Genomic DNA, 11,186 nt, shown 5'->3' with positions numbered 1-11,186 from the left:
AAAAAAAAAAAAAAAAAAAAAAAAAAAAAAAAAAAAAATTGTATTTTATCCAAAGGTCATATTCCATAATTTTGTCCTTTCATGTCCGTGCAATGTGAAACAGTTCGGCAAATTTTGGTACTGTCCACAATGCTACTTCTGCTTCAGTGTCTCTTCATCTTCCTCTTCCTGGTAGATGACTTAACAAGATCTTCCAATTCTTCATTTATTAACACTTCTCTATAGCTTTCAATATATTCTTCTACTTCTCCATCAGGCATGTCAGCAAATCTTTCTCCACCAATTTATCTTGCTGCATGAATGATTTTCCTAACTTTTCCATTGATCCCTGGGAAGCCTTTAAAATTATTCATGACTTCACTTCATAAGTTCTTCCAGCAGGCATTTATGTTTCTGCTTTTAATTCATCCATCGCAGCTTTGATGGATGTTATTGTATCAGCAATAGTGAATGATTACCAGCACTGCATTGTATCCATATTAAAGTCTGCATCAATTGCTGATCAAAGGTAATCAAATACCAGGTGGGTGTATGTGGCCTTGACAAACTGAATGATGCCCTGGTCAAGGGCTAAAGCAATGAGGTGGTATTTTTTAGGTAAAAATATATCCTTGATATTTTCATTTTCATAGCAAACAGATTCAGGATGGTCAGGTGCATTGTCTATTGTTATTGGACTTTAAATCCTAACCCTTCCTCTCCCAAGTATTTTTTCACTTCTGGGATGAAGCATTGGTGGATAAACAAGATGGTCATCACCCATGCTTTCTGATTATGTTGCCAGAACAGGGGCAGATAATTTTTGGTTTTGTTTTTGAGAGTGTGTGAGTCCTTTGTTCTGTACACTACTCCTGACTTTATGATATGCCCTGCAGCATTGGCATATATTACCAGAATTAACCTGTCCTTCCATGTTTTATGCCCTGGTTCCTCCTTTGCACATTTATGAATGCAGATTCTTATTTATTTATTTATTTATTTGCAGCTAGCTGGTTGTAGGTTCTATTGGACATCTTCTTCAGAAGAGCCCGGTTTCATCTCAGCTGAAGACTTGCTTTGGATGGTATCCTTTCTCTTAACCAACTTCTTCAACTCTGCTGGAAATGTGGCAGCAGCTTCTTCACTGGCAGATGCAGTCTCTCCAATGACTTCTATATTTTTCAGTCCAAACCTATTCTGAATCTGTGTAACCATCCCTTACTTGCAGTAAATGGCTTGGTTTTACTTGTTTCAAGGAATGCCTTTGTATAGGCTCAATGCTTTTGGGCACAACACATTGCCATCAATTGGTACACATTTCTGTTCACGTCTTATACAAATGCTATGCCTTTTCCATCGTAACGAAGCACCTATCACAAACTGTGGCTGTAACTGTTGGGGTTGGAGAAGTGACAGCAAAACTAGCACAAATTTTTTTTCTTTCTCCACAATTATGTGAATAAAAGATTCACTCTTACTGTAAATCTTAGTAACCTCAGCATACAATATTTTTTCTTTCCTTATTAAATTGAGAACTTTCACCTTTTTGCTTGAAGGAAGCACATTTCAGCTTCTCTTTGGCATATCTGAATTGCCAGCACCACTACCCTTGCACTTTGGGGCCATTATTGAGTAAAATAAGGGCTACTTGAACACAAGCACTGGGATACAACATCAGCTGATTGGATGGTTACTAAGCAACTAACTCATGGGCAGGTAGCATATACAGCACAGAAACACCAGACAAAAAAGATGATTCATGACCTGGGCAGGACACAGTAAGATAGCATGCTACTCAAAATGGTATGCAATTTAAAACTTATGAATTGATTATTTCTGGAATTTTCATTTAATATTTTTGGACTGTGGTTGACAAAGGATAATTGAAACCCCAGAAAGCAAAACTGTAACCAAAAATCTGGTATGACAATATATTTGTCAGGGGTCGCCAGAGAAACAGAATGTGTGTATATACAATGCAGTGTGTGGGTGTTTGTGTGTGTGTATAGAGAACAAGAGATTTATTATAAGTAACTGGCTCACATGAAAATGTAAGCTGGTAAGTCCCAAATCCACAGTGTGGGCTAGCAGGCTCAAGACCCAGGAGACGGTATGGGGACATTCCAGTCCAAAGACTGAAGACCCAAGACAGCCAGTGGTGCAGATGAAGTCCAGAGAGGGTCTGCAGGAAAATTTCCTCTTGCTCTATGAGGCAGGTCTTTTTGTTCTAGTCAGGCTTTTAACTGATTGGACAATACCCACCCATGTTGTAGAGGACCATCTGCTTTACCCAAAGTTCACCAATTTAAATGTTTGGGATTTTTTATAGACTTAAAACTGTCATTAGTGCATTTAGATTTTGGAGAAGGAATCAAAATGTAATGCACCTCTACAATAATATAATTTTAATAGAAATTGACCATATACTGAGGTCAAATTGTAAGCTACCAATGTTCAAAAGAAAAGTAACTTCTTGGTCCAAATTAGTGAATCTTTAGAAAAGATTGTCTTTAGAGAACATTATTTGAGGGCAACGCTTTTTCAGACACATTCTGATATTCAAATTTACTTTATAACAGAATCATAGATTAACCATTTAATTACATCTCTCTTAAGGGCCAGCCTGGTGGCACACTGGAGAGTGCGCCGCTTGGGAGCATGGCGGCGCTCCCGCTGAGGGTTCGGATCCCATGTGGAGACCGGTTCCCGCTCACTGGCTGAGCGCAGTGCGCTCACTGGCTGAGCGCAGTGCGGGCACAACACTGAGGGTTGTGATCCCGTTACCGGTCAGTAAAAAAAAAAGGAGAAAAAGGAAAAAAAAAAAAAAAAAGTTGTCACATTTCCATTTCTTTAGGAGATATTTTCACTAGTGTGTTGTTAAATTCCACAGGTTAAGCTTTCTTCATTATTATTAAGAACTTCGTACATACCGGAGAGATTGCCATTCATTGTTTTTTCATCTTTTTGAAAATACACAGACTTGCTAGACTAAAGCTGACGTCTTCAAAGGCATTGATACCCAGAGTACCAATGACATCATCAACAGGCATATCTTGCCACTCCTTAAAAAGAATAGCTGAACAAGTTAAAACTGATGTTGTATACATAATATATTGGAGTCACAATAGAGGTTTTGAATATATCCAGGGCTCTATTTAGGTAATTAATCTACGTGCTCACATAGGCAATAAGTTTCAGCAGCAGAATCCAGGCCAGGGGATGCTGCAGCACAGGCTTTCCAGCAAATAGCTCTTTGATAGCAATGCCCAAGCCCTTAACACAAGAGACTGAAAATGCTCTGATTACAGAGCAGATGTTATGTACACAAGAATGTTTGTTTGTCCATGTTGAGGTCCCACCACGAAGATTAATATCAAGGACACCACGACCACAAGTGTTGCAAAGACCACAAAACTTGGATCACATAGCTTGTGAGACATTTCATTTAAGGACTTGATCTCCTCTTCTTTTGGAGCATGTATGACTATGACCATAACTGTAGATCCTAGAATACCTAGCAAACACCCAATTTCCCCATGAAGATTAAGTCTTTCATTTAGAAAGTATGAAGAAACAATGGCACTTACTAGGACTCTGAGAGCTCCCAGTGGAGTCATGAGAGTGGCTGGTGCAAACGCATACCTAGCAAAGTTGGCCAACTCCCTGGCTCCTATTGACAGCAGTCCAGCCCACCACAACCATTCTTTAAGATACGCATGGCCACCTTGACCTGCTCTCATGCAGCCTTTTCTGGCAAGTTGCAGAAGGCCTTTTCTTTTTTCAAAATGAAACTCCCTCCAGTAAAAATGCTGGAACTCATAGCCAATCCCAAACCAATTTAAAAGTCGTATTTTCCACACCCTTGGCTTATTTCACTTACTTAAGTTCCTGTGAATCACCCAACAGAGATCTGCTGGTATTGAAGACAGGATGATGAAGTATTCAAATACGTAAGTTTGATATAGTCTTTCTTAAGGAAAAAAAGTCTGGAAGAGATTAGAGATGAATTATTCACTCTCATTTCCTCATAAACACTACCCTTTATTCCCATTTATAGTTTTAAACACTGGCAGAGTAGCAGGCCTTGGCTCACATCCCCATGCAGGCCACACCGGATGCCTCCTCTGTGGGCAGCCAGAGGGAAACCTGCCTGGGACAACCTCCACCCCACTGCCAATGCCGCTACAGAGCTAAGTGTTAATCGTATCCCAAACACCTTCCAAATTGACACATAAAATTAACCATCACAAACAATACTAATATCAGGAAAATAAACGTGAGAAGCAAAAAGCACTATTAGAGTCAAAGAGAGTCACCAGGAAGTTTATAATGGTCCTGAACCTATACCTAACAACATAGACTAAAATTAAAGTTGCCCTTGACAGAATTACAAGAATAAGTTCCACCACCACAGAGGTAGATTTTTAACACCCTTCTCTCTGAAACTGATAGAGCTGGCAAAAAAAAAAAATGTAAGTAAGGGTGTGGAAGATTCAAAAAATTCAACTACAAGCCTCATCTAAGGGCATGTGTGAACATTCACTTCACCTAACAACAAAGAGGGAATACACATCTTTAAAAGCATATATGCTACATTTACAAAAATACAAAGAATCATAGTGCATAGGATAGTGGCAATGAGGAGGCCACTAGGGAGACCAGGACCAAAGCCAGGTTAAGGTATGATGAGAACTCCAAGGAATGCAGTGGACAGAGACAGCTATCAAAGGAAGATAAAGCAGGCTAGAAGCAGAAGCAAGAAAGGCAGGGGACACAGAAGCCAGAAGAAGGAACCCTGGACTTGAGCAATGAGAGGAAGCCCCAGGCCTCATTAAACCACACTCTCATTCAGTACCTGTACTGCAAAGTATGTAAATCAAAGTTCAGTGTCTTACATTTGTCCTATTGGATTTCATCTCCAATTATTGAGGTCATTATTGTAACTTGAAAAGATCTTTTTTGGATCTTGCATCTATTAATTAGGTGTTTGGTATACTTCTGTGCTGTACAAGAGAACATCAAAAAGTTCATGGAAAAATAGAATTAAAAGATAATATGACTCTTTCCATGAACTTTTTGAAGAACCTTTGATTATCATGTGCAGATTTGACAATCTCCTTCTCTATATAGAGATGTAAAGTCACGGATAAAAGTGCTGAAACAAGAGAGGGCCAAAGAAAAAAATCATTGAAATTACCACCTAAAACTTTTCCCAGATTATCTTTGATTCATTAATGGGTTCTTTGAGAGATAATGTTTCATCATCTATTAATACATCTAATTGTCTATGTGCTGAAAGCCATTAGAATGGTTGTGCACCTTTTGGTCCATTCATTTCACCTCTAGGCATATAACCCAAAGAAACTATCAAAAATAAATACAAAGATTTATAAATAAATATATTTATTCAGAAGAAGAATGTATTAAATACCTTTCATGATTCAGGCACTATGCTAGTAAACAAAAACACCAGCATTCTGTCTATGGGGGGACAGAGATATTCTTTTTTCTTTTTTTTTTTTGGCACCTAGCCAGTACATGGATTGAACCCTGGACTTTGGTGTGATCAGCACTATGCTCTAACCAACTGAGCTAACTTGCCAGCTCCCAGAGATATTTCTTAAATTTTTTTTAAATAATTACACTCATGGATATATAATTACATATAGAGATAAATGATCTGAAAGGATGGAAAGCCATTCTGTGAAGGTCTGAGAACATCTAGAAAGGCTTCCCAAGAAAGAGACACAGCCCAAGAGTCAAAAGACCAATAGGAGGTATCTAGACAAAGGAGAGGGGGTGATGGAAAATGTTCTGGATAGAGAGAATGGAATTTTCTTTTTTTTTCCTTTTTGTCTTTTTTCATGACCGGCAACGGATCGCAACCCTAAGTGTCACGCCCGTACCAGACCGGGACCGGCAACGGGATTGCAACCCTCAGTGTTGCGCTTGCTCAGCCAGTGAGCAGCCGGTCTGTATGTGGGATCTGAACCCTCAGCGGGAGCGCCACCATGCTCCCAAGCGGCGCACTGTAGCAGGGTGCCACCGGGCCGGCCCGAGAGAATGGAATTTTCAAAGAAGCTATGGTGCATGGAATTTTCAAGGACCCTAAAGAAAGCCATCTTTTGGTTATGTCGCTGAAAGTCAAGGGATAAAAGGGAGTGCACTGTAAAATGAAGAAAGAGGAAGAGGTCCATGCAGGGCTTTGAAGGACATGATAGGGCCTTTAGCATAAGAACATAAGGTGGGAGTAATATGATCAGATCTGTGTTTAGAGGGAAAAAGGTCACTCTACCTCAGGTATAAAGAATGGGTTGGATTGACAGTTGAGTAGATAAGGAGAGACTAGTTTGTGGGCTACTAGTTAGTCCAGGTGAGAGATGACTGTCTTTATGGATCGCATAGTAGCTCTGTAAGTAGAGCAAACTGGATGAATTGAGAAATGTTTTTGTGATAAAATCAGTAACACCTGATGATGAATTAGATATGGGAAATGAGAAAGAGAAAATGGCTTATGCAATTGCACATACGATGGTACTCTTCCAGGGAACAGAAAACATTGAATAAAACCAGGTTTGGAGAAGAAGACCATGAGATGGAAAGTTTGAGGTGCCTCTGAGGTACTGAAGTGGGGCTATCAGGTAGATGATTGGACATAATGTGGCTGTTCTGAGCCTGAGATATATATATTTGGAGATACATCTGCATAGATGGTGTTTAAAGCCAAAGGAGAGAATAGAAAGTAAAAAAGAAGAAGGATCAACTTGTCCAAGGCCAATCCCTACAGACTGACCTCCCAGAGAGGGAGTTAGTGATGGAGTTTGGATGTGTTGTCCCCTCCAAAACTCATGTGGAAATTTGATCTCCAATGTGGCAGGGTTGGAAACTGTTTGAGTCATGGGGGTGGAACCCTCATAAACGGATTAATGCTCTCCCTGGGGGTGGTGAGTGAGTGAGTAGCTTCCTGAAAAGCTCAATAGAACAGGCATTCTATCCTGGTGGAATATTGATGTGTTGGATCAAGCTGTGCTGAAAAGAAGAGTAATAGATAGTTGGAATGGGGTGGGGTTAAGGGAAGGTTTTGTTTTTCGTTGTGTTTTTTCAAGTTACCAGATAACTTGAAAGGATGTTTTAAGTGCTCTGGTTGAAACTAATGGAGAAAGAGAAATAACTGATGATATGAGATCTAAAACACAGGAAGCTTTGTAAATACATAAATAAGAACTGCACAAAAGTCCAATAAAAAAATTTCTCAATGAGTTGAGGTATGTTTATATAATGCAATATTTTGCATCTATTAAAAATTGTGTATATGAGTAAAGGAACACAAAAATCAACTACAATGCATATTGAGAAGTTAAAATTTTTTTTAAAATGGTTATATGAGAAAAGGATAGCATTGATTACAGAGGGAGCAGGGAGGACAGCTATGGGGATGGAAAACTAAGCAGCTAGAGCTAGGCATGATGGAGACTTATCACTGTATACCCTTTTAGATTTTTCTAATTTTTATCTCTATGAATTCATCACTTATTCAAACTTGTAAAAATAAATAAAATAATTTTAAACAATCAGAAACAATGATATATATAAAAAGGGTTAATAGAGTGGGCATTGTGGTTGCCTCCAGAGCACTGTCTCCCTATTTTTGATGACAATCCCTATTTTCATCTTTTTTTTTAAGGTGGATAACTTTAAAATTTTTATTAAGGAAATTTTTCTAAATAAAAGTACAGGAAATAGCAAAATAAAACCCAATATACTCATCACCCAACCAATATTGTTTTGTCAATATTCCCACCTACACCCCTCCTCTTTACCTTAGACATTTTTAACAATTGGTTTATTTGAATCAGAATCCAAATAGTGCTCACATATTACATTTTATTGATATGTTTCTAAAGTCTCTTTTATTCCATAGGATCGCTCTCCTCAACACTCCCCCACTCTCCCACCCAACTCCCCCAATGTATAAATCCTAGCACTAGGGACATATGGCTGAGTTGTGAGGTCATCCCACACCACTGTTGATAGTTGATAGTTCCAAATTCAGATTAATGAGAAATAAGGAGAAGTTGCTGAGAACTTTCTGAATAGAAGCTTCCTCAGCCTTCTGAGAAAGCTTCCAGATTTCTATCTACCTATCTCTCTTTCTCTTGCTCACTCTCTTTCTGAATATTTATGGTAAATATTTTTTTCATATTTATGGTAAATATCTTTTGCTTCCCTTCTAAGATTAGAAACAAAGCAAGAATGTCTGTTTTTATCACTTCTATTCAACATTGTACTAGAGTTCCTAGTCAGTGAAAATGGTACTGGAGTAATTGGATATTCATTTGGGGGGGAACACTCAATCCCTACAAATTAATTCAAAAAGAATAGAAATCTGAACATAAGAGCTAAAACTATAAAGCTTCTAGAAGAAAATATAGAATACTATTTTCATAACCTGGGAAAAGGCAACGATTTCAGAATACAAGACACAGGAAGTAAAAAAGCATAAAAGCAAAATCTTGATGTTAGTCTTTAAAAACTTCTTTTTAGAAAAATATACTATTATGAAAATGAATAGGCAGATTCTCCATGGCAGAAAATGTTCACAAAGTACAAATCTCGTAAAGAATTTGTGTATGAAGATACCAACAATGGGAAGTACATGCTAACAGCAGCTCAATTGCAAACCACCAGAACTTTCTCAGGAGTAGATAATTGCAAGCCTACATGCATGTGAGATTAGAATTAAAATGTATTAGCTCTTGAGAAGAAATGTAAATTATGTGGTTTCCATCAGTGACAATTCTGGGCTGGCCAGTTAGTTCAGTTGGTTGGAGCACGATGTTATATCACCAAGGTCACAGGTTTGGATCCCTGTACTAGCCAGTCACTGGGAAAAAAAGAAGACATAAATCATAATTCATAAATTGTGATTATGCAAAATAGGAGCTTTTGGCTATGCCTAAAATAAGTCTGATGTTTCAAACTTTCATATAACTATTGCAAAAATTTCATGGCTTATGCTGATATTAAAAGCAGTGCTATGTCTTCCAAAGTGAAGCAGTAGGATATCAATAGAGACAACATCCAAAAATACAACTCATACTGAGAATTTAAGCATTTTAAACCATCAAAGCATGTGTAGAAATCTGCGGCTTTCATAATAAGGAAAATATAATCAGTAATTAGTCCTGTGAAATTACTCCTATGAAAGTTTTCTGAATTTTGCAGGAAGTTCAATGACCTTAGTGACACTTGAGAGTGTCAAGAAAACTAGTATCATTGAACTCATTTATGTTTTATATTTGAAAACACTTTCATTGTGTTTTTTCCCATTTCAGTAAAGTGCTGCCTTCTTTAAACATTCAATTTGGGTGAGATAAAAGGTGTTGGTGAGTTCTTTCCATCATCAGTAACTTAGTCCCAAATTCAACACACATATATTTATGGGCAGGTGAAAGAAGGATGGAAGTACAATAAAGAATAAGACATTTTTCTCATGCTCAAGGTGTTCAACTCCTTGAAAGTTAAGACATGTAAAAATATGATAAGACACAGCAAACTGTGGACAGTCCTTCAAATCATACCAAAAACCTGGGGGATGTGAGAGAATCACCACCACTTCAGTGTAGTGAGGAAGTAGAATTAGGGAGATTTCATGTCTAAAGGAAGTCATATTTACAACAGCTGATACTTGTTGAGCATTAATAGCTGGTTTAGCTGAGGCTTATGGGTAATTGGAGAATTAAGGCTAACATATTCGCCAGATTTCAGCTAGCTTTGAATGACATGCTTAGCAGCTTGAAGCCAATTTTACAAGCAGTGAGAAGCAACCTAGTTAGATGGTAGTCGGAGAGAGTGACAACAGCTAGATGAGTTAAGAGGCTAATACAGTTATACAGGTGAGTGGAAACAAGACAGTGTATTAAGGTGGGAATGAAAAGAAAAATATGTATGTGAGTACTGTGGACTGACAGGATGCAGAATCTAGAATCTAGGTGGTCAATGAACTAGATGGGTAAGTTTGTTACTAGATGCAAGTTTGTTAATTCGGATTGGTCAGCTATGTGACATAGCACATTGGTCAGTTCTGGAACCAAATTTGCATCTGGCCCTTAGAGTGATGCAAAACTGCTGTTATCTTTAATTAGCACATGGGTGCAGCAAGCAAGCTAGGTTACAGAAGCCGGAGTTCGTGGTTGAGACTGTCAAGCATAAAATTGCTAAAACAATTCCTCAAGCAGAAGGGGACAGGTTTAACAATCAGAAAAATGCTCAGGTTTCTCTATTTCACTTAAAAAAAAAAAAAAAACAGTTTACAAAAGCCAAGTCAAATGAGTTAGGCTGCCAATACATAAAATGGCTCTTATATCTAAATGGGGTCAGGATAGTCAACCATCACACTGGTTAATGGATTAGACCCCGTCCCTGAGGACATATATTCTCTAGCTGTTAAGCCCTCAGTTTTTTGCTCCTGTTTCTCCCCAACTATCAGTCCTCTACCAGTACAACTTTTTTCTTAGTACAACTGAAAGAAGGTGAGCCAAAACACCAGGTACCAATCAAGCTTTATCAAAGAAATCTGCCGAGCTGCACTCAAAATGGAGAGTAGCAGCTGGCATCAGGGTAGGAGGGCTTATATGGGCTGTAGGGCTGGCTGATGCAATCAGTGAGGGGTTTTGTGCTGACGTGGAAGCTATGCGACCAGGGTGGAGAATTGCGCCCTTGCAGAAGCAAAAGTGTTTCTGTTTCTCAGAAATCATGAAGTTTCTTACAAAGGAAAGGGCTGGCGACCATTCTGTGCTTGGCTTTTCCTAAAGTGGTGCTGGTTATGTTCAGAACCTATCAACAACCTGATCCCATTTCTTATTTTATCACCACTCCAAATTCTTAGTCCCCATGTCCTTACTCTACAACCTCCTAAAAATGGCTCCTTCCAGTCCACTGAAGTCTCCAAGGTGCATAAACATATTGGTTATTTCTTCTAATCTACCCATGTTTATTAATATTATCTTGACTGTACATATGCAGTTTCTGAAGTAGAGATAGATTGTTATTATTATTGTCTTAAAAGCAAATAACAACTCTATGGCTCCCTACATCCCAATTTTTTCCCTTGGGGTGATGCAACAAAAGTTAGATGTTATTCTACAAATATGGGGCTTGTATGGCAGGAAAGGAATGAATGCAAAAAAAAAAAAAAAAAAAAAAAA

The 11,186-nt window shown here is 38.3% G+C and overlaps 1 pseudogene; it reads right to left on the bottom strand.

The window, feature by feature from the left end:
• Nucleotides 1–2,811: 2,811 nt before the first annotated feature.
• Nucleotides 2,812–11,186, bottom strand: part of LOC103587830 — a 23,990-nt pseudogene continuing 15,615 nt past the window's right edge.

This window comes from Galeopterus variegatus, unplaced genomic scaffold (genome assembly GCF_000696425.1).
Source record: "Galeopterus variegatus unplaced genomic scaffold, G_variegatus-3.0.2 Scaffold491, whole genome shotgun sequence".
In the NCBI taxonomy this organism is placed as follows: Eukaryota; Metazoa; Chordata; class Mammalia; order Dermoptera; family Cynocephalidae; genus Galeopterus; species Galeopterus variegatus.
Note: the sequence above shows the minus strand (reverse complement) of the source record. Positions and strands in the feature narration are given on the sequence as shown.